We start from the raw sequence: 27,992 nt of genomic DNA, 5'->3' as shown, positions 1-27,992 counted from the left end.
GAAATTTCGTCGAATCTGGCGCGAGACCGGCGCGTGGAGTCGGCAAATAGGGGGGGGTAAAACGCCAAATTTTTTCTCGGCATTCTTGCACTGCTTTCTCGTCCGATACTAAGGTATACATTAGAATTAGAAATAAATAGATATACGATAAACAATATAGCCACTAGAGAATAACGAGCAAAAAATTATTAAAAAATTCCCATCCGAACCTGAATATTGAAGATAAAATCCTCGCAAGAGTGCCGGCTGCTTGATTTTTTCACTTACTCCGCTTCGCCCCTTTTAATTTTCCGTTGGGAAAAAAAAACTCGTAGTCTCACGGGCGTTGCGGTTATCAAATGCCGACGAGTACGCACTTCGCTCAAATGAAATACGCGCGCAGCTGACGCGTTTCCCGGACATGGCGCGTTTCCTGCTCCAGCGTCCCCGAAAACCTGAGGTACCAGGGAAACCAGAGCCGGAGAGAGAGAGAGAGAGAGAGAGAGAGAGAGAGAGAGAGAGAGAGAGAGAGAGAGAGAGAGAGAGAGAGGCGCGTCTCTGCCGAGCTAACTGCATCAGAAATCCAGCTACCCTAATAATCCGTTCGGAAACCCGAGCTTCCTTCCCCACCCGGTTACAATTCAGCCGGGGATATTAATACCTTTATGAATGCAATTAGTTTTGTGGCGGAGCGCGAAGGAGGGGCCCGCGAGGCCTAATCTCGTTCGTCCGTTTCCGTAAAAGCTATTTCAATGCCGGTAGGCGCGCGGATTACGAAACGATGAAGTGGAGAAAGGCTATGGAGATATAGAGAGACAAAGGGGTGGGAAAGGGGGGGGAAGGGAGAGAGAGAGAGAGAGAGAGAGAGAGAGAGAGAGAGAGAGAGAGAGAGAGAGAGATCGTTGGCAAAGATTAAAGTGGCGATATGCGCTGCCAAAGGCAGCGACGTTCTCTCGTCGTGATAATCTCGACATTCGCTCGTGATCACCGCGCACGATCGTGTTCTCGTATAAAGAGAGGCCCGAGTTTGTCAAAGGTGCCATCCGCAACGGCGCGCCGCGACAAACTTGCGCGGGATCTTCGCGGCGGGATCACACAGCTGGATGCACGTTGCGCTAGTTAGTGCCGACGTAAGTCGGACACGGCAAGAAATAGAATGTCATCCCGGGGTTGCCTGCGCTTGACAAACGGCCTGCGCATCGAAATAAATCGCTTCCGTGTGCAAATCGCCTCGTATACACTTCGCGGCCGCGAAACGAAACAAACTCGCGCTCGCTCTTCCGTTGTGTGATAAAGCCCTTTTGTACAATGGGAAATTACATTTATTAACGGACAAGAGGATTATCCGGTTTTTCCTGAAAATATCGCGCGCAGTCTGGCGTATGTCCCACGTTAGAGGATTGCCGTTAGAGTAAAAAGAGTCGAAGAGAGAAAGAGGGGCGGTGAGGGAGGAGGTGAGAAAAGGAAGAGAAGTCCGTCACGTCATCTGCAGCTGATAGCGCTATTGAGTTGTATCGGCTACACAGTATGTCTTACCTTCTTTAACGGAAGTGTATTGTCTCGCGCACATTATCGGAACATTATAGGAAAGTAAATTACTCGCTTCCACTGAGTAAAAGCTCCGCTCTATTAAAAGTAAATATTAATCCTTCGAAAACTGAAGCTTTTCGTTTTCATTCAATTTCGGCCTAAAAAACGCCTAAATCACACAGATATACACACACACACACACACACTTGATACCGGTCGCTTCTCGTTAATCCATGAATTTTAATTAAACACAAATACTCCACGAGAGACTCTTGCCCTCTTCCTCTTTTCCACAATAATCGTCGATGTAATGCATATGCGCGGCTCCTTGCGCTCCGTTCGAGTGTGAGGAAACAAAGTGAGACAGGCCGTAGCCGAGCGCGTGCGTCCGTTCCGTTTGCGACGAAACAGAAATAACGTGGCTCGCGCGCAGAAACGATAAAGCGCTCTCGTAGCAACGACCTTATTACACCGATGTGTATACGAAAACGCGGCCCGAGGTTTATGTGCGTGTTTGCGCGAACGCGGGGAAACCGCAATCCGAGCAGAAACATTCTCGCGCACAAATTTCTAGCGTAAATAAGCCCAGAGTGTGCAAATATAGTGGGGCTCGTTCATCGATAGCTTGAAAGTCGCGCCGTAGAGAGAAAATACATGCGGACACACGGTATCGTTAACCGCGCTGCAGTGGTGATAAAACAACGCCGCCGCGGGTGTTAAAAGTAAAGTCGAGATCTCGAGAGGCGCGCGTACGTAAACTTACCTGACACTAGTTGATGGAAAATAACGCTTTTTCCTTTTTAATTAATCCGGCGATATTTAAAAAAGCGAGCGACGTAAACACCGGCGCGGAAAGCAGTGTAATCAAGTTGAAATATATAATCGTTAAAGAGATCTCTGTACTCTCCTCGTCCGTCACAATTAACGTCAACCTGTTACGTTTGAATTACGTAACATACGTGTCACAGCTTGTTCTCTGCGAAATTAATGGAATATGCGATAAATCCTGTACCATCAGAAAAATACCGCAGGGAAAAGTATGCTATGAAAATGCTGCTCATCGGTTTTTTGTGCATTAGTTCCCGTTAAATTCACTGCGCAGCTATGAAAATGGATTAAAACTGCGAGGATATTTATTTCTATAATTTTCATCGAGTAAAATCGCGCGAGTTTACGTTTCATGTTCCAATGGCTGCTGCTGGCGAAAACATTTTTAACAGAACGTTAATGGCAGTGAATTTCACGGTGGAAATGCGAGAGGATGAGACCGCGGAATCGAACTTTGCGAACGGTACAACTTTCCCCCTTTTTATCAACACCATGTTGCTAACGGAGCCGGGAATAAAGAGCAACGAGGAAATTCGATCTGAAAATTTTTAACATGAAGTAGACGGGACTATAACGACGAGACGCGGTCTCGAAGTCGAGCAACAAATCAGGTTACGATAGGAAGAGAATTCACCAAGATGCACGATGAAACGTGCATCTTTCTATAATATACGTACATACTCGTCCGTTTCTGCAACTTGTATACAAATTAAATCGCGCGCTTTCTACATCAAATCGCTCCGTGTTGTTTAATTTATCGACGAGTTTATTCTTTTTCGGGCGTTTTAATCTTGCGGCGAGATCCACAAGAGAAAAGACGACGGCGACCGCAAGCCTCTCCGGAATTTCGTGATTATCGAATATCGATTTTCGCAGACGCTATATTACCACTGCGAGGGAAACTTTGCCAGCTTTCCACAAATATCGGGACATTCCCACCTCAACCCCCGTCCTATATCGATAACTTCGTTCATCTGGCTCGATGCAAACCGCGGAATTATACCGCACGGAACTACCTGGCTAGAAATCAAATAGCCTGACGAGTATAGGCGATTCATCTTTTGCACATACGATATATTTTTATTGCGATGTCACGAAATATTGGATTATTTTACGCATCGATAGGGCGCTCATGCGATTATTTCCAATTAAACTGGTTCAAATCGAAGCAGGATAATACTTTGTTATCCGGCATATCTCCCTTCTCCTAAAGTTTAATTTACAAATAACTCTCTCTGTTTCCTATCGTTTACCTATCATTTACCAGTTAAAAGCTAAAGAAACAGCATTTTTGTCAAGAGCTAATCTGATCTCAATTGGTATCTCTAAATAAAATGGAAATTTGATCTTGCAGAACCGTGAATGAAATCTTTTCTCTTGGCACACTGCCACCACTGCGTCGATTTTCATTGATCGTTCGAGAGCTCGACTTAACATCGAACAATCGATTGTACGGCAAATAAATGCGATTTTTATACTTGTACATTTCATCTGATTTCTTGGACTCTCGAATATCCGTATATCTAATTTGTTATACGAAGAACAGAATATTTCCAGGCGAATTAACGTCGAATTGAGGGAGACAGAATTTCTGAGGGTTCTCAGAAACGAATTTCGTCTAGAAAAACTAAAAACTCCATCGAATCACAATGCGTTTGTTCGTTCATTGTCACAACGCGACTTTTTTCCTCCGTGCGGATAATCACACATTTTCATCCATTGTATACCGGCTGTATTCTCGTGATGATAGAGCCGTGAGCTATATGAGCCGCGCAGAACGGCACTCACGATGCATGTATAGATAGGATAACCGCTCGTCTTCAACGAGGTATGTTTTCCCAGCGTGAGGGAGTTAATCTTGCCCGCGTATCGAGCCACGTCGAAGCTGCCATGACTACGGCGAGATCGGTTAATAATGCCCAGCCGGGTTTCGGAGCTCGTGTAGACGTCGGGCTCACTCGCAATAATAATTCCGCGGTTTAGCCGCCACGTCCGCAGGACTACTAGCAGCGCAGCGTGTTGGCAGCACGTCGCAGATGTCGGACGTCCGGACGTCACGTAGTCGGAAAAGCGCGTCGGAAGTCCTAGCTTGCACATACGCAGCCGCCGATGCACGCGTGAATGCACGTTCACAAAGTACAAGAGAGAGAGAGAGAGAGAGAGAGAGAGAGAGAGAGAGAGAGAGGGGGGGGAGAGAACAAAGCAGAGAAAAGGGAAAGAGAGAGAACACGTCAGTCGCGTAGCGCAAGTTGATTTTCTCCTGTGTGCACGTACGTGATTAAAGATAAGATCTGCTGCTGTTAAATTACGCGTCGGCAAAGATACGTCGCTTGTCTACATACGTTCTTTACGGATGGAGATGCGTGTTGGATGTACAAAACGACCCTGAAGTCTCGCGTTTATCGTCTGCACGATAAGATTTCTCTAGCCGATACACGCGGTTAATCCTTTCTTAACGAAAATGACAAAATAGTAGCGACTTTCGAGGCGTGAGTTCGTAATGAAGCGATGAAACTCTAGCAACACACGATGAATGTTGCTCAATTTTATTTTTATTTTCCTAAAAAAGTCTAAAAAAAAGAAAGCTCTCTCTCTCTCTCTCTCTCTCTCTCTCTCTCTCGTCCCGAATATTTTTCCAATTTGCAATTAACATTTTGCCAATCGGCTGCTCAAACGTATCGCGTCGAGTACTTTTGTTTACGAAATGTATCAACAAATGACACGGCTGCCGCGCGCGCGAGCGCAAAATCATTCTCGCCCGTCGACAACCGATGTAATCAAACGGGATCGATATCACCGAGCCGGATTGTCGGGGATATGAACTAAAATTGCCCTCATCGTCCCGCGCGCGGATATTCCACCGTGATAAGGCACGTATCGTTATGGATCGTCGATCGTTCGTAATCGGGAGAAATCGCGACGAATGTCGGAACGCTCTCGCTACCTCTCAGTTCGCGGCGGTAAATTTCAATTTACCGCCGCGTTCAAATACGGGGGGTCGATGTGCTGACCGCGATAATATCTATATCGATATCTATATGCGCTGTCGAGATCGATCCAGCCGGAGTGCGGGGCGACGCACGCGCGTCGGCGCACGTGTGCGTACGAGTTGTGTGCATGCGTGCATGTCACCGTGCGTCATATGTTGCCTTCGGTCCATTTAAATTTCAAATCGACGCTAAAAAGCAATCCAAGAACGGTAATCGATCCGTTGTCAAACTCGAAGCCCTTCGCTTGTAAATTCGCCGAGGACGATGCGCGCTCGCCTGTACCTTACGGCGCGAAATTGGCATTTTCTGTGAGTTAGCAGACGACGCGATTCCTCGTGCGGTACGGTTCCGCTCCGATGTTTGTCAATGACGAGAAATAATTGCCGAGTAAAATTCGAGAATATGTTCTCTCTCTCTCTCTCTCTCTCTCTCTCTCTCTCTCTCTCTCTCTCTCTCTCTCTCGCACCGTCATTTCAAAGTTTATTTGCCCCGATGTAAAATTTTCGGAATAACTCAATGAACGATTGAACCGGAGAATCGCAATGTTCTTTGTGGTATATAAGGACATTATTCAATCTTGTATGTCAGAGGAGAATGGAAACGTTACTCGCGCTTGCAGAAAGCCTTGACAAAGTCCATTAGGGACCGGACGAGCGCCTTTCGAAGGATGAATTGTACATTTTTCAGACTTCCTCGCGATACTCCGCGCTCGCGAATGGATTATTCAATTCTCTAATGCTAGCGGCGTTGACATCGCGTTGACAGAGCAGAGTAAGAGAGAAAAGCTTTGTTAAAATTGCATGACTTACCAATGTGTCGAGTGCCGGAAGGATTGGGCGTAAATTCTGAAACACAAAAGGAAAGAACTTTCAGACGCCGCGAGAAAAGAGGAGCGCCGGGGACCCTCCCCCGCGCGCCAATCGTTAATCTTCCATGAGGGAAACATTCGTTCTGACTCACGAGCGTTCGAAACTTGAAACCACTTCAACCCTCCCCCCCTCCGCCGCCGCCGGTACATATACAAGGCACTGAGGGTCTCGGGTCTCCGGTATACCCAGCATTTATCGTTTGAGGAAGACGAATGCAGCCTCGCTCGAGGAATTCTCGTCGAGGCTGTATTCTCAAGCCCGTGGATATGTGTTGAAAGATTCAAGGGGAGCGACTTGCGGAGGAGGATCGTATTTATTCGGAGATATATGGATGCGTTCGCTTCGAAAAGAGGGAAACATCGAGAAACTTCTCGTTTCTCCGTTTGCCCGAGTAACACGAGAAATTGGCTGTTATCACGACAATTCGGCATAGTGACGTTACGTGATGGGCAAACCGACTTTATCGGCCACACAACGAGCGAGTCGAGCGAACCGCTTGCAATCGGCGAAATTCTATACGGTATTCCATAAATTGCGTTTTTTCATCGCAACGATTTTCAGATGATAAGCGCGAGCGCGTCACTATGCTCGAATTTTCGCGGTGCTTTCACACCTCGGCAGATCTCGCCATGTCATGTGAAAGCGACAGATTTTCCTCCGTCACTGATCACGGCCAGCCAAATCGGAAGACAAACGAGGCAAACATGGCCGGGAGATCCGCTGTCGCAGCAGCCATCCTGTTCCGAACGAACGAGGCAGATTCTGCTCGCCCCTCCTGGCAATTACAGGTCACGAATTTGCATCAAAGTAAAAAAAAAAAAAAAAAAAAAAAAAATCTTTTTTTTCCGCAATCTTTCTATCTCGCCCTTTTCCTCTTTCCCTCTCGCTCTCTCGTCGTTCGTGACTCGCAATTTTCGGCGACCGACGACCGCGCGCGTATTTGAATATGAAGCAACGGTGATTATTGTTTGCGGGAACAATGAAAAATCCGGGACGCGGCAAGACAAATACTCTAATCGTTCGACGCTAGAAAGTCGTATAACGGACGCATATAGAATCTCGAACGCGATGTCGTCGCGGTCGACCACCGGCTAGCGGTACGCAAAGTCTCGCGCGGTTGTTAAAAAATTTAACGTCAAGGCGTTTGAGTAGTCGATTTAGTATACAACTTGTGGAAACAGCTGATTTTAAGCCTCGATGCTAAGCGAAGATAAGCGCGATTCCTCGTTATCTGAGCGCCGCGAAAGCATCGGCTTTCTACTTTCCGGAAAAAAAGGAAGAAAAACTGCGCACGTCGCTCCTCGACAAATCACGGTACTTTCCGACCGAATAAACATGCCGCTTCGTCATGCCATCCTTTTGCTAGCCCGACTTCTCGTAAACAGGCCGATTCGATTGAATTTCGAGCTGAAAGAGTGGCGACGATAAACGACCGTCCGCGAGTGGGTGGCTTGTTGAAAGCCGCGGTCGATAGGCTCGTAACAATCGCGAGAAAACTCGCGTTCGACACATTAGACTGCGAACAAAGCGAGCTCCGGCTCAGCGAGAGAGAGAGAGAGAGAGAGAGAGAGAGAGAGAGAGAGAGAGGGGGGAGAGATACACGTGAAACAGTTCACGAAGCTTATGCTCATCGTACGCACAACACATCATTAGGTTCACACAAAGTGGTGCCGCTAAATTTTCCGAAATTAAAGCGCATTATCGCCGGTGAGAGCCAGCGGCTTTAACACGTGTAAACGGGCGCGAGGTCCGATTTTACGGGTCCGCGACTCCGACGACGTCGCGTAAAAGTGTCCGAAAACGTTGTACAGACTGGCACACACACACACACACGCAGCCATCCGGTAAAATATCGCAGCGCCGTAGCGCGCTTCCGTGTTCCTCCTTTTTCAAAGAGGTCCCCACGGGTGTCGTACGATGGAAGACGCGAGAGAATATGTATTTTCGCTCTTTCCCGCAGGTACTTTCGCCGAGAGAAAATTTCGATCGAAAAAATTCGCCCGTATATACGCGCGTGAAAAGTGATTAATAGGAGCTACAAAGGACGGTTGGTGGAAGTAGGTGGTAGAAAGGTGAAGCGGTGGGGTTACCCAAGTGGCTGACGAGAGTTACGCGCTGGGTGATCGGGAGAAGCATAATCAGGAAAAGTATCTCGTGTTAATTGAAGTTCCCCGGACAACGTGACGTGTCGGCACGAATCTCCGGCTGATATGCCATACGGTAACTGCTCAAATGCGACGGTCGTGTTCTGCGCGGATAGAATTATCGGATATATATTTTCAATTCATTCGCGTGACAGAGCGAGAGCGAGAGCGGTCGAATTTTCTCGTTTGATCACAAATTGCGCGCGCGACAAAGTCAATGTCAGTTACAGCGGCCAAATGTCACTGTCAGTCAGTCAATGCCAATATCAATTATCGCCAAATCCAAGACAACGCGTCTCGTCGTTTTAACGTTTAATTAACGCGCGCGCGCTTATATTATATCCTTGACGACTCCATTAATTCCCATATCCAACGTATCTATATTCGCATGATATGTCGTTCGCGCTGCTCTCGCAAATAGCTCCGCTATAAAATACATTTCAGTATTATTTTATTCCAACCAAACAGCTGTTCCCTCTGCGTGTCTCTGACATTTGCAAAAATTCACTTCCACCGGAAATAATTATCCAGAAATCGTCCACAAATGAAAATTGAAATAAATGACCATCGCGAGAGCAGCGCGGCGAATGAGAACTGGAAAGCGCGCGTACACAAAGCGCGCATACACAGACCTCGTATAGAGATCCGACGATTATTTCTGTCCTATTTGTAAAATAAAAGCATCGAGACGTGTTCCGGTTTCGCGGATAAGGGTTAAAGTCCGCGGCGCACGGCTTGCGTCGTTTACATGCACGCTTCGTTTTCCGCTGTCCTTGCAGCTTCAGCAGTGAAGCGCTTCGCAGCGCCTTGCTCGGCGCAAAATAGAGCGCCGATGCAGGTGCGGAGTGTCACACGAGACAAATTGCAGCGCACACTGTCGAGACTCGCGCATTCGGCCGTGCCGCCGTTGTCTGCGACTTACGAGAAACGTCACGGTCAGATAATGCGATTTCTGTCTCGATTCGACCGCACGTGGACCGCTCGAACGGATATGCAAAGCGGGCGAAGGCGGCTGAATAAGCGCGGTGAGTATCGAGTGAAAAAGCAGCAGCTAACGGGAGTTAACGCGCGACGACGTTTACATGGCCGGATAATCGGATTTGCCGGCGCCTAATTAAACAAGGTGTTAGTAACACCGGGCGGTAAGAATCGCCGTTACGAGTGCCCGAGTGTCTGCCTCTCCATCAAAATGGAACTTGATTAAACTTGAGAGGGCGCATGCACACTTCGCGAGGAGAGACCATATCTCTCTCTCTCTCTCTCTCTCTTTCTCTCTCGTCGGATGTAACCCTTGGCTGGATCTAATTAGAAATATCCAAGTCGTCGTCGTCGTCGTCGTCACGTATAACCTAACGTTACCATTGTCGCGCTTCCGAGAGAGAGAGAGAGAGAGAGAGCCGAGACTTTCATTGCGCGTTCAGACTTTACATTCAGCCGGGGCGCACGTCGTTGTTAATTCACACGCGCCAATTCGTTCGACTTTACGACCATGGAGTCCCTTATATCACTCTCTCTCTCTCTCTCTCTCTCTCGATCTGGCGAATGAAACTGTCGGGATCGCGCTTTAATTCCACCCGTACGGGCAAGCTGCGAGTACTCGCGGAGTGAAGTACCGCGGCGTATCAAGACGAGCACACGTCGTGTCTCGCGACTATCACTGTCAAGAGCGGTAAAAAGGATCGTTTGAAATCCCCGTCAGATACTCTCTGTTTCGCAGGGAAAAAAAAAAGAGAGAACAGGAAAAAAAGAGAGAGAGAGCAACACCATGCGAATAATCGAAATGGATGCCCGAGGTAGCGCAGGCGATATATCCAGCGGCGCTCTGCGGATAGTCTAGCCGCTGTCACCTGTCGTCTCGACTTCTGATTTTCGAGAGAGATAAGGGACGAGTTGCGCGGTATAAAATTTCAGGATCGAATAACCTGTATATATACGCGCAGCTGTGACCGATATATCGGGCCGTCCGGTAGTTTTCGAGGCAAAAATAGATGAAGACTCGTTAACTCTCGATTTGGAACGCACACCGTTTATAGCGTATAACATCGTATTCTCTCTCTCTCTCTCTCTCTCTCTCTCTCTCGCTCCCTCTCCAAATAGAAAACAAGTCGTGTATTTCAAAATAAGTGAAAAGATCTAGAATGAAACCTTCGTGATATTTTTCGCAAAGTCACGCTTGCAAAACGGAATATTTCCGCGGCTAACGATGAACGCGGATCGCCCAACACCAAAGTTCACTCGACTTTTACGGAGTCGTGGCTCCTTATGGATCGCGCGCACTATAACAAGTGTTTTGCGCCGTGCATGACAATAGGAGCGTTAACGATATTTGACGCGGATGTGTTTCGCAAGTGACACGACTCGACGAAGGCGTACGTGGTTATTACCGGTGCGACGAAGCATACCGTACAAGGTAATGGTGAAACGTCGCGAAGGGCGTACACGCGCACTATTCGACGTGCCTTCGCGTCTAGAGTTACATTCCAAATTTAGGCGGTCCGTAATTAGAAGCAGCATTTTTCGAAGCAATACGATCGAATGCACGCGAGCTGAATTGTTTGTACGACCGGCTTCCCCTTCAAGGCTATTAGGGAGGCGCGCTCGCGCGAGTGCACCTCCGTCTTTTACAACATCCGGCCGGGAGCGGGCGAGCGAGGCAAGCTGATGACAAGGCAATTGACTCACTCTGATAATCTAACCACGTGGAGTTCTGGTTAATCGTGACGTATCTATCCGGTGAATGAGTAACAGGGGAGACACGCGCTCGAAAAATGCAACATCACGTCGATAAAATTAGGACGTGCGGAGTGAGCAGATACGGGATTTTACGACATCGCTCGAGCATCGCTCTGCCATCGAGCTGTCATTAAGTGCCGCCGGATTTTCGATATCGCCAACCGGTACTGCCAACTAGTGCTAGCCTCAGCATTGGATTATAGCAGATAATACCTCGGGCCCGACACCGGTAACCTATCTTTGACCGACATTCGCAACCATACATCTCGACCAACAGTGAATTTCTCACGAGCTCGGTGTTGGTTGTGTAATATCGATCGAAATCAAAACCACGCGTGAATGCTGTTTGGAACAAAATAACGGATTGCTCTGGACACGCATCTGAGCGCAAACATTTCCGAGTAAAGTACTTGGCGTAACTTGGCGATTTTGGTGCAAATTCCCGTTTCCGTGTCTAAATATATCCTAGCGTCCCTGTGCAACGCTCGTATCTCACGTCACGTGTCATAACGGTACACGTGACCAGGTGATAAGAGTATACGAAAGTAGCACAAACGTGTGCAATTTTCATTTTCATTGTACACCTCGCGACATATGAGTGTACAAAACAGAGTCTCTGGCTTCGCTCATATATATCGCGCGCGCAGCTGGTAGAATTAAAATAAATACAATAATTTTAATTAATTCGACACTACGGCGATTAGATTTGATTGTTGAAACCGGTACAATGAATTTCAATTCGTCTCTCTCTCTCTCTCCCTCTCTCTCTCTCTCTCTCTCTCTCTCTCTCCCCCTCTCTCTCACTATTGCATCTCTTCACGCTTCACGTTTCACGTTATCGGCTCGAGCCAATGTTTGAAAAAACTTATTCAACCGACCCTCTTTCCGAAATCGCGCGCTGCGAGTTAGGGATTCGAGGGGGGCAAAGACGCAAACGCGCAAATCTGGTACGAACTGGGTTCGGGAGTTCTATCAGTGCGACGGACGGCGGCGATATTTCGCCCAGTCGGACATCTCATCAAGCGAACTGCCACCGCAGGCTCATGAAAGCCCCCGTCGGACATGTCCCGTACGGATCACAATGCCTAAAGAGACAATCGATGCGGCGGCCGGCGCCATTAATCCGAATCGATCCGCGTATAAAGCACGGCCACGATCTCGGCTGTGCTTCTTCACCTGGAAAATTCACGGTGTAAATGCACTCACTCCCGACGAGGAGAACAGCGCGCGTCGCCGAAGGACGAGACGTGCTCGTGCTGCGCACGGGAGTCGATGGAGTCGATGGAGTCGATGGAGGAGAGACGAGAGTCTCCGCGTTTAATCCGCTGCAATCGAAGAGTCCTCCGCTTGCTTTCCCGCCGTCCTCTTTTTCACTCGCTTATTCGCTACTCCTCGTGACCCTCCTCCTCTCCCTACCCTCGCGTTGGTAATCCCGGATAAAATCCCAAAGTGATTGCCTCGCTTTTTCCGCGGCACGACCAAAGGATAGACCGGCGCGGCGCGGCGCGGCGCTCTCCTCTCGCGCGGCGGAGAGACGACGGGATTGCAAAGTCTCTACCAAGTATTCGCGCCGGCGTTGAGATAGAGGTACCCGCCGACTGTGCTGAGCGACGACGACGAGAGCGTCTGGTAATCCGCATCGAAGGGCAAACCAAACAGAATCGCGAGCCGCGGACTCTCTACCGCGCGAATAGACCTCGCGCGGAGAGATAAAGGAGCGAGGCGAGAGGAGAGTCGGAGAGCCGCTCCGGATATTCGACGGATAAAATGGGAAGCGCCTCGTAATATCTTACGAGCAGCGTCTTACTCGCTCGCTTCTTATCTTTCGCCGGACTTATTCGACCGTAGTCGCATTTCGCGCGTAAAACGCGCGTATCTCGCTCTTCGCTCTCTCGCGGGTAAAGCGGTGGCCGCGCGCGACACGGAATCTCCGGCTCCGTCTACTGTGTCGGCCTATCGGAAAACAGATAAGACGATTCTCGCGGCCGGAGAAGACGGCACTTCCATTGTACAACAATTCGCACCGCCGACCGGAGCGGAGCGGCCAAGTCCCATTCGCGAGATATATTCATGCGAGCGCGCGTGGCTGAAAATGCAGCGGCGGCCTGTGTTTACGCTGGTCACACGTGAAATCCCGATGACGTTTAAATCGCGCCGACGCGATCCCCTCGGTTCTCGGCTCGAATGTCTGGCTTATATCGCCGTTAAGTAAGTAAGCGCCGCGGCGGACGATGTGCATTCAGCTGTAAATTACTGAAAATAGCGGCGGACCGCCCACGGTCGCTCTCGCTCTCGCTCTCGCTCTCGCTCGCTCGCTCGGTCGGTCGGTCGGTCGGTCGGTCGACCGGTCGGCCGGTTTAAAAGGCTCTTGAGATTTCAATGCGGCGCAGAGTAAACGCCAGAAACGTTGGCACGTTTCACACAAACGCACGTCTTACCATAGAGGCACGCGCGCACAATGGCCTCGCGCACATACCGTATTCATTCGGTCGCGCGCCACTGTGTACGTTACCGCGGAAATTTACGCGGGCGGCGCGCGGCTGGCTCGTTACACGTGTAACGCCCCCCCCCCCGCAGGAAATAAAAAAAAGAGAAGAGATCTCGCTTCACGTGGAAGAACGTCCGCGTGATTTCGCTTCCCGGCTAAACGCGAACGCGCCCGCCGATAACCGGCCGTAGCTCTCTCTCTCTCTCTCTCTCACGCGCGCGCGCGCGCTTTTATATTAATCCGCGTGGGAAAAACGCGTAGCGTCGAAACCCGCGCGCGTTTCCGCCCGGTGTAAATTTCAACGCGCGGATTCAATGTTGTCGGATGGCCGGTCGGCCGATAGGAATATCGTCGAAACGCGAGCACCAAGAAATAATTCGTTAGCGGTAAAACGATATTGCACGTAAACGTTTACGAAATTGCGAAACTGATAACGCGCCGCGGCGTTACGATGCGAACACGGCGGAACTATCAATCGTTATCTGAACCGAGCGGACGTGAGACTGATGTTCCCGCAGATTAACCTGCGAAACGACGAAACCGCGCGCTCGTCAAAGTTCGCCTATGATGCTTCCACAAGCTGGTAAAGACTGCAAAAGTTTCCGGCAAATGGAGCGTTACAGCGGCCGCGTGCGCGAATAACTTCGTCGTGTAAGATAAGATCGGTCGAAACAACTCGAATCTCGCGTTTCGCGTGTGATATCCCAACGATATCGCGGCCGAAAAAAGAAAAATGGACTACGTGCGCCTGCGACGAAATACCGCACGAGGCGCGCAAATTGTGAATTGCGAAAAACGCGGCCGGAGAGACATACGCGAGCGCACAGAGGCGATGTGATTGCAAGTCAAGCGGTATCCCCCGGGAGAGAGAGGATCTCTTTCTCCTTTCTCTTTCTCTTCTTCTTCTCCCTCTCTCCCTCTCTCTCTCTCTCTCTCTCTCTCTCTTTCAGCCAAGCAGATAATAGATTAAACGAGGTGTGTCGAAGGAATTATGATCGGATGCAAAGCAAGAGGAGGAACGATAACAATGGGCAGAGTCGGCGACGCCGTTTTTCGACCACTTTGACGGATTTACGTAATCGGCTTCCGCCTTCTCGGGACCGCGGCGGAGGCTGGGCGTGGGCTTTTCTCGGCCTAATAAAAGATCTTTTGTTGAAAATTAACATATTCTTATTTGCGGCCATATCGAATAATAAAGAGATTAAACCGACGTTACGAGGTTGCTAGGGCTCGCGTGAAGTTGAAAGTGTCCTCTTCTATCGCGGTTTCTCTTGAGTCAATAAATCTGACATCCCTATAGTCAAAAAAGATTCGACATGGAATAACAGATTCCTCCGTCTTAGACGTGAGAAAAACGAAGATTACTTTCTGAATAGTGCACCAGGAAAACTGTATTGTTGCGTGAACCAAAATTTTGTTCTAACAACAAAATGATTTGGTTAAAATATGCCCAACAAAACTATTTAGTTCCCGTAAACAAATATCTTGTTTGAATTACGGTTTGTTCGTGTATAACGTAATACTTTTGTTATAGCAACCAAAAAGCTTTAACTATATGGATTTTGTTAAAAATACTATAATTTTTTCTTAATATATAAAATCTAAATTTTACTACATAAAAAGACAAAATAGTATCCATTGGGCATTATCTTAGTTTATTTTAGTTAAAATAATATTTCGTTATTATGTAATTTTTATGGATAAAATAAGTAAAATGCTTAATTTTTATATATGAAGTCTAAGAACAAAATCATTTGGTCCAGAGAACAAAGCAGAAAAATATATTTAGTTGAGACAACAAAATATATTTTTTGTTATGTAAAACAAGATATTTGGTTGCTGTTAAAAAACCTGCCACAACTAAACAGTTTTGTTAGAGATACTAAATTTTTTTTCCTAGCGTGGAATGTTTGGTCTTTCACCCTCTTCGCAATTCTCATGGAGAAAAGAAAACAGAAATCTCGATCAATTTCGAGAAATTGAATAGCCAAGTATATCGCGTTAAATCTTGATTCAAGACGAAATCTTTCACTTCCCCCGCCCTTTTTTGCTTCCTTCAGGATCCGACTAGAACCTGCCATGTTTTAGAATTTTATATTCCACGCAATGTCTGTCACGTCTATCACTCGGCCCGGAACATCCTGCATATGGAAATCAGCCGCCGTTAACGATTTTTCGGAGGGATGGTCGCGTCTCTCCGGTCACGTTTCATGATTTTCACGTGGAGCGTCCGCTGCGTGCATATGGATAACCAGGCAGATTGCCATCTAATCATCGCCCCTAATTTCGAGGCGGGCTTCGTTCCGCAAGATGCATCGGCACACCAGCGTAACGCGCGATTCCCAAAAATCGTTGCATACATACATGCCAAATTACCGCGCGTCCAACGCGCGCTCGACGGCGATCGGCGGTGCCGATCTCCCGCGCTCCATCGGCGTGTTATGCGCGCGACCGGAAGTGACCGCTCGTCGGCCAAGATAACGATAATCAAGCGGACGGACAGCAAAACGAGGGAGCGCGCGTCGAGTTGCTTAAGTAAAATTGCACGTTGCGCGGCGTATGAAGCCGGCCGAGTCGCCGTATTAAATCCCTCGCTTCGTTCCTCTTTCATTTTCCGCTATCTTTGCTTTAGCCTGTCCCTCTTCCTCTCTCGTCGAGCTCACGATCTTGATGACGCGCCGTGAACTCACACGCATAATCAAACCGGCCGATGTTTCTCGCTCGCTGCATAAAATACGGCCGAAAGATGAGATCGCTCTTCGATGGCGCGTTCCTTGCCGCTCGTTAAAAAAGGACCGAGGGAAACGCGGGATATACGAGACGAGACGACACGAGAGAGAGAGAGAGAGAGAGAGAGAGGATAATTTTTGCGATAATTACAGACCCCCTCTAATGCGTGTTTTCACCCTTAATTTCTACCAGACGAGCGATCGTTTCTCGTTAAACATTATCGGCCGAGTCAAGATTTTATGAAAACATGAAGTTATTAATATGCATGTCGATGTGCCATTCGCATCGGAGTTGCGATCAGCTATTCATGACATATCATTTTGAAACGTTTCGCGAAATCCGACGCCATTTTCATGCTAAATAAATATCCGGCCGTGGGATCGACGATACGATACGATACGATACAGAGCGCATGACTCTGATGTATGACTCTGAACCCGCCAAAACGGTATATTCCGACTGAAATGCTATACTCTGAATGATCGATCGTTCGCCTGTTTGGAAACTATTATCGAGGCCCTTTTAAACGTCTCGCTGATACGTGTCATCTATTATGAAACCTCGTCGATCGAGGAATACCTCCGGTATCGCCAAGGAAGAAAGCAGGGGAACACCGTCGAATTCACAGCGCGCGAGCCGCCCGAGACGAAAATATTGCGCCCGGCGTGTGTGAATTATGCAGGCGGTTTCATTCGGCGCGGCTCGGCGGCGGCGGGAAATACTATTTGTCGTATCCCCCTCCCTCCGCCCGTTCCGTGCCGACGCGATGCATTAACGAATTCGCTGGTTGAGGGAGAGAGATGGACGCGGGGCGTTGGGAGAAGGGACGGAGAAACCGGAAAACGGCTAGATGAGCAGCGAGAGCGGTTATCGTGTAACGTCAGCCTCGTATCTTATCCACAGCCGAGCTTTCCTCCCCCTCCCAGCAATTGCACGCCGTGGCTCGCTCGAGCTTACCAACGCATGATTAGCGCAGCGTCGTCATGAATAATTATGTTTGCAATTTAAATGAGAAACTGCCGCGCGAGAAAAATACACGCGCGCGCAGATGCGAGCGCGCGGCACTGCCATGCCATGCCGTGAGTAAACGAGGAAAAGATGAAAAGCGTTTAAAGAAGCGGGACGAAAAATGCGCCGGGACGCTGGGGGGCGCGCTCGTGCGCGCACCAAGGCGTGCGGTAATTACTGATAATTAACGCGATGGAAAGGTGTCAACCTTAAAAGCGGACGGACTCGCGCGAGAAACGGGACTTTGGCGATGAAGCGCGATTTTGGCGTCTTTGTGTGTGTTTGCAACATCGCGCAACAAAATCGGACTCACGAACGAAACTTTGCGCGAGAGAGAGAGAGAGAGAGAGAGAAACGCACGACGCGACACGCGCATTAAACTACGTTCCCCAACTACGTGCCGTGATCGCTCGCGACGGGGCTCGACCTCGTCCATCACTCATAATTAGTTCCCTTCGTGGGAAATTTTCGTAGGTACGATAATGAACTTGTTGCCGGCGAAAATGAATTTGCGTTAAGAGACGACGCGGTCGATCCGGAAGAAAGACGGAAAAACGAAGGAAACGACGTAATGTGGGTAATAGCGTATTCAGGGGCAAGGGCGGGTAGGGGGGAGGGGGAGGGGAGGAGAGAACAGAGAGCTGAGGCCGCACTTAACCATTGTGTACGTATACACATATCCGCGCGCCGATAGCAGCCGATGGAGGGGGGGGGGAGGGGGGGCGGTACATAATAGTGCATCTTTTGTGTGAGATAATGAGAAGAATTCAATTAGTCTGCGGCTGGCATCTAATACCCCCTCCCACTCTTCTGATTATACTTTGAGCACGCGCGAGCAAAATTTCCACGGAAGCGCAGAGAGGAAAACGTGCACCTCGCACAGCGTTTGTACAGCGCATTCGAGTCATTTTCTTTTTTTTTTTTAGCGGAACCGAGAAATATGTGAAAAGAACGCGATGCTTGCGAAGCGAATCTTTCTTCGCTCGGAGAATAATTCCTCGCATGATGAAATTTTGTAAGCGAAAATAGAGATTTTCGAAAACGAAAACGTTATTCAAAATGTATTGTCTGTCGCAATACCGATACGTTAAAAATTGCGTTGACAACGCATCGCGCGTAAATTCCTAATTAGGGAGAAAACTTTGACGTTGCGTTTTCATCTTGCCGCAGAATGCGCCAGACGAAATTAAATGACTTATGGCGGACGCAGCTCGTAAATTACGAAACCTACGAGTAGTGGAATATGCGCTGCTCGTTTGTCGCACGTGCTGTCTTGCGTGGAAAATTATGGCTTCAGAAAATAGTAAGTCCCGAGACGTCGGTGGAAATACGACCGTCCGCCGTTATAAATCACCACCGACAATTATCTGCGCTGACAATTAAATAATTGCCAAAAGAGACTATTTTCACGACGTTCTCACGGCGGCAATAATTTTTATATACGACTATACCAAGATCTCCGTTTCTCTTTCTCTCTCTCTCTCTCTCTCTCTCTCTCTCTCTCTCTCTCTCTCTCTCTCTCTCTCTCTCTCTCTCTCTCTCTCTCTCTCATGCCAGAAACCATCTTCCTTTTTAATTAATGACAACGACAGTTTAAGACGGAAGCAGTGCACGGGAGGAATTTCATTTATCGATAAATAAAGAATCGACATCGAAGCAAGAGGGGCTGCGAGTGATCGATAACCGCATGATTGACCTTATTACGTCTAATTCCACGGATATTCTCTTCACGCCGTGATAATAAACCTCAAAGGAGGAGCATTTTAGGGTCGAATGTCTTCGGCAGTTGAACAAAATTCCTTAATGCCACGCGGCAAAGGGCGGTGCAATCACGCGTGACTCTCAGTTAGTTCGATCGTCGGAATTTAATTATAGACGGACGGGATAAAGGCAGGCGGCGGCGGGGAGGGGGGGGGAGGAAGGAGGGCATAGCCTCGCGATGGTATTAGAGCTGTCGGCTGTGTACGATCTCATATCATCAAATCAACCCGTCGTATTGACGCCTCGCGTACGCTGCAACGCGAAAAACGCGTGACCTGTAAGATGTGACCGAGAAAACGACGTCGAGAGCAGAACGCGTGTACTTTTTAATTGAAGATGTAGCTTTTAACGTTCGAGCACCTCATTACCGGCCGCGAATACCTAGTTTCGATGGCTTTTCGAAACGAGTGTTTCTCATCGCGCACTTGAGCGCATTGGTACGAGCAAACGTGCAATAGTCGCAGAGAAAGTCAATTGTTGACCGAGAGAGCGCAATCTGTGCTTTCGATCTTTCAAACTCGCTGAAAAAAAAAAAAAAAAAAAAGTAACACGATGTTTGTATTTAAAAACCGCAGCCGGTCTCGATTCTGCCATTTATACCAACGTATGCCAACGGCTCGCGTTGTCGCGTATTTTTTTTTTCTTTTTTAGTTGTTCTCACCCCTTTATCTCCCTTTTAGGCTTCTTCGTTTTCACTTCCATTTTACCTTCGTTTTGGCAAAATACCAAAATGCGCCATCAGTTTGCCTTTGACGCGCACCGGTCGGAAACACAGTTTCTCGTAATTTCATAATAGTCCACCAGACTGAATCCAGGCAGGATCTGGTTGGACATGTGGAATACAATAATATCGAAATACCGCGAGTCAGCATTGAATGATAAACCATGCGTGTATCGAACTTTTCAGTCTACGCGTATGCCTGCACGCGTGTGCGTGACTGCGCGGATGTGTGCGTGTGCACGCGGCGCATTTGATAAATTAATATACAATTCCGATGAAAGGATTGTTAAGACTGGCGACAGTCGAGTCCCCCCGTCGAGATTTCGATTTGTTCCGTAATTTTGGATTTTGCCGCACATTTTCCGCGGCGTTTATCCTCACAATCGGCGTATCAATTGTTCACCACGCACGCATACACACCGACGCTACGTTAAACCGCCGCCACATTCAATCTTTTGTTGCTGCGTCAGCGGCCAGAGGAGAATTTTTCGCCCGCAGATGATGCATGAGGTTATTAACGCCACGGTAGCCTGCACCGCGCAAACTTTCGCGGGACCGCCAAGTTCAAGGAGCTTTTTCCGCTTCTCGGACCTAACTTTTGTAACCCAACTTGTGCGGCACGATTTACAATAGAAGCGTGACACGAAGGTAAACTGCGTGTTATTCTTGTAAACTACGCCGCTACTACGCGCCTTCGTGCCGCTGTTTCTTTCGTTTTTGACGTTTTAATAGATAATATTTTCGTGAAAAATATACTATATTGCATCGTAAAAAACGACAGCTTTAACAATCGACAGTATTGACCGCAGCCACGCGCGATATTATACGCATAAATAATATGAATTTGTTTTCGACCACCGGAGCACCGGAGTATTACTTTGAAAATTTAATATTATTTCTGAACAGTAATTTACTTTTGATCAGCAGATTACTTTTGAAAATTCAAGGGAGCAAAAAGCGACTTTATATCTGAGCCCATTGAGAGCTCTTGCTGTTGATTCGCTCGTGCTCTCACACATTTCTCCGTTTGCTCAATATGGGGGAAGCACATCGAAAGAAAATATCTTGAAAGAAGAAAGTAATAATTACCAGATACGACGCTGTCCGCTTACAGCAGCTCGAGGTGTGCCACGATACCTCTGTAATTAAAATCGAAATCGAGAATAAATATTCGGTAAACGCAATCGTGCAATTGAATTACGTGACTGCGAGAGATCAACGTCAAGAACGAATATTCGATAAATGCGGCACTCTGCGTGGAACGATACAGAGATAATAATCGCGTGGGACTACATGCATAACGCGTTCCACGAAACGGCAACATGTACTTCACACAACAGCAGAAATTTCGATTTATAAAGCTTAATGCCAGCGCATCGGGAAAGCTCTTTAGGTAATTGGAGCCGAGTCAATCTCATTAAGCACTTTTGCAGCGAGCATTCGAATTCCATATCGACGAACGGTGCGCAACATGCTCTCGCATCTATGGATTTGTACACGGAGTTGAGCAGTCAACAGTCAACTAATAATCAGATCAGAATCAATACTTGCTGCCGTATCAGTACGCGCGTATGCGTGCGTGCGATAGCGTAGCGACGAGCGAGGTCGAGTTCGATCGCACAACAGGCGCGACACAACAGGCGAGCAAAACTTATACATTTCATTTTTAACGCGCGAGCGCATCACCGGCAGTACATCGGGGTGTACATTAATCCTTCCAGTGTGATTATTCAGGTTGAGCTGTGGCATCGTTAAAGATACGTTGCCCGGGCACAGGAGGTTTCCAGCCAGAAATTGACACCAACGCTAATCGCTGCCGATTAATATCGGCCGACTACAGCGATTACGTGGCACTCTCGCTCGCTCGACGATTGTCCTCGAGTTATGCCGCAGCCGGTTATCGAAGGACAAACTATCGAGTAATCGCTGCAAAGAGGTCTGTGAAGAGGGGGGGAGGGCGGCGGCGGAAGGGGGGCTGCTTCCGTGCATACGTATATACAGGTGGTTAGGTAAGGTAAAGTTTCGTAGAATCTCTCAAAGCGACGGCGGAGGAAAGTTCGCACAATGGCAAAACCGGTCTTAAACGCGCCGTCGAAGTTGCGTCGCTCGATGGTTAAAAGCCGCGCGCGAGCGCGTTTCTCCGAGCGCGCAATAATAATGAGCCCACTTTACGCACACACGTTGGCGCGATGCGTGTCACTCGTACGTAATTAAATACGGGCGTATCGAGTTGCGAGCAAGTCAGGTGTGAACACGCGAGCAAATACACGGGCGAACTCGAGCGCGAGACTGAAAATCGAGGAAGCTCCACCGACGAGCGAGATGCTGTCGCGGCTTTGCGGTTCCGCTTCGCGCAGTCGAGAAGCAGCTGCCAATCGAGGGACACCGGTCGTTTTCTGAAGGACGTTAATGAGATTACACCTGTTGTCCTGTTCTCCAGAGATTCTGGCGCGCCGTGTCTCTCGTTTTTATTCGCGGTTACTCGGGCCAACAGAACGTTAATAAAATGCGCACACGCTATAACTTTGTGCTGCACTTTGTGCCGTCCGCGTTTTAGATTTATTTAACGCTTCTGTGTAAATTTCTCGGGGTCCATTTTTGAACGAATTATTCGTATGGCGAGAAAAGTACGTATAAAGAGAGTCTGTAATGAAGACGCACGAGACACTGAAAGAGAGACGCTGAAAATTGCGCGGGGAAATAAACGCGTATTTTTGCACCTTTGTACATTTAATCGCAATTTCATAATTATATATATAAAATTTCGTAATAAGAGTCGTAATTTTGATATTATGAGGTAGCAACATTTTATAATTAATTTTTTACTTTTAATAATTACGATACATTCCAATACGTATCGGAAATTAATTTAATAATCGGAGTTAATTACAGCCCGAGTCGTGCGCTCTCTCTCTCTCTCTCTCTCTCTCCCTCTCCCTATTTCCCTCTGCGCATGTGATGAACGTAGAACTAATCGGAATTCCTGAAGGGTTTTGCGGCCTGGATGGCTAGATCAATGGCATTCATCCCGAGATATTGACCTTCCGGACATATATTGACGAGCCCGGAGCTTCGAATACAATTTCCGAGATCATCTCTCTCGAGCGTACGAGGGAACTTACTTTCCCCACGATTAATCAAACAACTTGGCGCGATATAATAACTTAGAGACGCCTCGGAGTCGTGTCGTTTTCCCATTACGGAAAATGAATAGCCGACATGAACGAATCGATCAAGAAATAATCAAATACACCAAGATGGATCGACGAGAATTCGTGAAACGTCATCGTGGAACGGAGCGATGGTAACGCACGAATTTGCATTTGCGGAATCCAATAATTAACGTTTGCTCAACACGACGAAGCCTTTTATCGCTAAGTGAACGTGAGAAGATATCGATTTTTTTACCTAAAGCGAAACTACGTATCGAAGAGAATAAAGTTAGTACACTACGCGCGGAACGACGTGTGACTATAAATCCGCACCACACATATATATATATATATATACATTTTTACCAGATATATATACATATACAGGGTGCTAAATTTCAAACGTAACAGGTAAAAAATCTCGAAAACTATGAAAGATATTAGAAAAAGGTAAAACACGTGTTCCACGATTTCGAAGGAGAAAGAGAATTGCGTTATCAGTTTTTTATTTGGAAAAGTTAGGGCACTATTATAGTAATATATTCTTGATAGTAAATAAAGCAAAAAAGTCTAATACTATCTTTTCTTTCGACGAATAGTTAGCGAGATATCGTAAGTTAAATGTTGAAAAAGTTACCAAGTTTTTCGTGAAATATTTCAAAAAATATTAGGCAAATAGAAAAAAGGTTTCAGACAAAAATTGTTAAAATTAATTGGTAGAAAAAGAAGATATAATAAAAAATTGCCTATTTTCTATTTTCTTTCTATTTTAAAAAATTAAGTTGACTTTCAATTGACCTTGAAAATGCCCTCCAACTAAAAAACTGATAACGCCATTCTCTTTCCTCTTCGAAATCATGGAAAGCGTGTTTTAACTTTTTTTTCATATCTTTCATAGTTTTCGAGATTTTTTACCTGTTACGTTTGAAATTTAGCACCCTGTATATATATATATATATATATATATATATATATATACACATATATACATCTCAGACATTGCATGCAGACGGTGTTCTCAAATACTTTCCGCTGGATAGGAGATCGAAGATCCGGGAGATGAAGGAAATTCTTCGATGTTCGCTATAAGCGGAATCCCGGGAGTACTTCCCGTCCGCAAACGGAGTAAGTTGGTCTATTGTGCCGTGTGGACGCGGACAAATTCTTACAGGAAACTTTTCGCGACGTGGCACCGATAGCGTGCATATGCGATACATAATAAATACAAGAGACACGCCATCCAAAAGCGCACAGTGGTCGCGAATGCGAATTGCAAGTTATTAATTCACGGCTCGCGGTAAGAGCGATAAGAGCATCGCGCGTTACAAATCTTCTTTTAGATATCAGAAATAGAAAGGTGAAAGAGGAAGAAGTAGGATTTTATGTGTAGCTGTCGCGTTTCAAGATTATACAAAATAACAAGCTTACAAAACGAGACGGTTTGACGAGTAAAGCCTGAGTCTGTTTAACGTCGAAGTACAGTTAAGCGCGCTAATCTCACTTTGGAAATCGTTCCGCAGACCTCAAGCGCGTGAATGTAAGATTATCGTCGCGATGGCGAGGATACTGTTATTAATCATCGAAAAATGCGCGCGACTTCCATCGATACTGCATGGTTTATGATTTCCAGTTTCTTCTCGGGAAGATAACTGACAGGCGTATTATGCCGCTTGAGAAGCAATTTACGAGTATAAAAAGCCTCTTACAGTTAGACAGGCGAGAAGGATCCATTTCCTATCAACGAATATCTGTAAATTTATGATACAAACAGGAATCGAGCTGCGCGCTGGCGGGACTGTCGTTACGAAATATAGAATCCCCGATATCTCATTTCGAACGGTTACGGATCACCGGTTACGGATCGACGGACGAGGGAAGAAGCTTCGCAGCCGCGACGGAATACCGAGAGCGTCCGGCAAACCTGGGAATAAAGTAAATTATGTCTCGTCTGTCTGAGAAAGCAGCTAAACTCTCGCGGAAGAGCTTCAGATGCGCGTGCGAAAATGTATGGACACTTCCGTAATAACGAACACATACTTTTGTATTATATACGTACATAAGGTATCATATGCGAGAGGATACCGCAGGAAACGCATAAATCTTCACTCCGATATCCCCAGAAGGATATTCTTATAAAGACTTATAAAGACACGATGACTGCCCGTGATACTTTGCCGAGCGAGATCGTCCACGTTGATTCTCCGAGTGACCAAACCGTGTGTGTATTTTGTAATTAGTGTATTTTGTAATTAATTTCTGCATTCAAGAGCTAAGCCGCTGTCATAATACATCGCGGAGTGATTAAGATGCCCGATAAAAATCGGCGGATTCGTGCCACGAATTTGATTGTAATCAGGCGTGCACACACATGCGTGTGCATTTACAAAAATAGCTCGTAGAAACAGCGTACATAAATCCGTACAACACGGTGGATTCGAATGTAGCGCGTACGAAAATTTTTATCGCAATAGCTGTGTGTCAATGTCAAGCGGATATCCGGCGGAACGAACCCGAAGAGCGAGCCGGCAAATGATCCACCGATTAATCTCCAACACCCGCGGGAAAAATTCAATTAAAATCGAATTGCGACCGAGGAGAGAAAAAAAGTGTAATCCGTCTCATTGTCTGCGCGGGAGGGATTAAATCTGTCGATAAAACTCGAAACAAAAATTATGGTCTCGATCTTTTTTTCTTTTTTTTTTTAATAAATTCATTATGTAAAATTTTCAGCTGTGATGCGCATTAATTTCCTCGTTTAAATCTTCCAACTTATATCTCCGCATAAATATTATCACTGTCCTAAATAAAATTTCGGAAGGATGCCGAAAGAAGAAGAGTTTCCCGCTGTCGATTTGCCTCGGATTTGGAAATAAAAATATGAGGAGATGTCGTTTCGTGTAAAAATTGCACACATTTTTCACGCGAAATATTACATCGTACGGAAGCAAGGGCACTTTACACGAACACGAAACACAGGTTAAAAAATGAAAGTGAATTATTGTAGTCGCGCGTCAATCATCCGGGTCACTTCGTCCGTTTCAGCTAACAAGCGTTCGGTGACACGTTTGTTTACTCGCGTAATGCACCGTATGTGTAACCAATGCTTACTTTTATGCACTTATATAACGTACTCCGGCCGCGAGCGGGAGCGCTTTAGTTCATTACTCGAAGAAACAATACCTTCCTTTCGATGCGGTGCCTAATAAAATTTAAGGTTGTGCGCGTCCGCGATCGTGAGAGACGCGCCGTCATTTGTACGAAATGGAAGAAGCGAGGAAGTAATTTGTGCTTGTCCCACGCGCGCTTGTCGAATCCTGTCGGGAGCAATAATTCATGTCAGTGGCCCCTGGCTCTACCACCACTGTCGGGTGGTATTCTTTACCTGATATACACACACCGCGCGGAGCAGAATATATCGACCCGTTAGAAATAGCCTTGCAGGTCAGCACGCAAGTTTTTACATTAACTACCATCGACCCTTCGCGTGGCGGGTTTGCTTATAGCATATGGCTGCGCTATCGTAACTAATATAAACGCCGTGTGTTATTTTCCTCTCCTCGCGGGAACACCCCGTTGATGCCGCGGCGAAATCGCGGGCAACTTCGAATTAGACCGCAACGATTCTCGAGCGTGTAAAACGTGTAAAACGTCTTCGAATCGATAGAACACGGCTACTCGATTACGAGACATCTGCGCCTTTCAGACCATCTACCAACTGTGCTCTACACGTTGCGCGCGGCAATCGATCCCCGAAAGTTTTATCACACAAATCGCCCTGCATTCTCGCCCTGCACGTGGACCCTGCGCTCGCAACTAACTTTTGCGTTATTGCGCGCGTCGCGCGTCATCACGTGACGAACGACGTACAATCTTAGGTCTTTCCGCGATCTATCATTACGCGGGCGTAAGACGCCCACCACCCGAGCGTCGGGAGAAGAGCCACTTGTTTTCCAAATCAGCAGGCAAATCACAGCGCGTACACGAAGCGCGAACTCGACTCCGACTCTGCCGTCGCGAGTATCGTCCAGGGGAGAATGTTCTCGCGACCTCGCTCGTGCAAATCTCGCGAAATACGCTCGAGAACGCGAGAGCCGTCGGTGTCTCGCGCATCTTATGCGCGTCGCCGCACGATAAGCGGGCTGGCTGCCAAGAAAGGAACTCGCTGGAAGACGCACAATGAGTGTTGGGTTACGACAAACTGCCGCGGGACAATGGACTAACGAAAGTACGGTCCCCGCAAAGATACAGCTAAGCTCAGGTTATCGGATTACCGGCAGTGCCGAGTTACCGGGAATCATGTATACCCCTAGTAGGTGCTTGTTCGAAAGATAAAGGAGCGCGAAAAGTGGCCGCGCGAGCCCGTGGGAAATTTCGTCCGCATGCGAATGCATCCTTTTGTCTCTTCGTCGCGCCGGCTGACACACAGCGTCATGATCGATGCGACGACGCGTGAGAGGAGCGCAAGATACGCGGCGTTTCGCATGTACACGCATATACATGCGCGCACGCATGTATGCCTGGGCAAGAACGAGCGAGCAAGAGCGAAAAACGGGACAGGACACATCGGCGCGCTCTGCTCTGTGCGACACGACACACCGGTCGGAAGTACGACCGTTCGTTCCGACGGTGATGACGAAGCGGAACCGTAGGAGCGCACTCGTGATGATTACGACGATGACCGACGCTTCGACGATCGTTAATCGCTCGCGACGGTGGCGACGTCGATTACTTTACGGCTGATCCCGGGCGGATAGACGAGGGTTTACCGTATCTACCCAAGGTGCGCCAATTTCTCGCGTTTACACCGGTACATTTCACAGGGCTGGCTGCTCGAAATAGAGCGGTATAATATAGACCAAACACACACACACACACACACACACTAGAGAGACTGCGGTAAAACCGAGGGGAACGCAGGGGAAAGTCCGGCGGGGCGTTTGACGGGCAAACAACCTTCGGCCATCTTGTTCGACGACACTGGCACGTTGCTGTCTAGTCACAACAACGTTATTATAACTCCGCTATAACCTTCGCGGAGTTTCACGCAGAGCGTAAAGCA

General features: G+C 47.5%; 1 protein-coding gene across 1 annotated transcript in view; it reads right to left on the bottom strand.

Annotated features, from left to right (window-relative positions):
* Positions 1–27,992, bottom strand: part of tinc (transmembrane protein tincar) — a 139,449-nt gene that overhangs the window by 95,913 nt on the left and 15,544 nt on the right. The window contains exons 2-3 of the mRNA XM_025299988.1: positions 20,871–20,920; positions 6,137–6,172 (exon numbers count right to left, since the gene is read on the bottom strand). The gene's annotated coding sequence lies outside the window, so the exon portion shown is untranslated. The remainder of the gene's footprint in view (positions 1–6,136; positions 6,173–20,870; positions 20,921–27,992) is intronic.

Source organism: Harpegnathos saltator, unplaced genomic scaffold (genome assembly GCF_003227715.2).
Source record: "Harpegnathos saltator strain DR-91 unplaced genomic scaffold, Hsal_v8.6 scaffold31, whole genome shotgun sequence".
Classification (NCBI taxonomy): domain Eukaryota; kingdom Metazoa; phylum Arthropoda; class Insecta; order Hymenoptera; family Formicidae; genus Harpegnathos; species Harpegnathos saltator.
The sequence above is the reverse complement of the archived record's forward strand: the minus strand, read 5'-3'. Positions and strand labels throughout refer to the sequence as shown.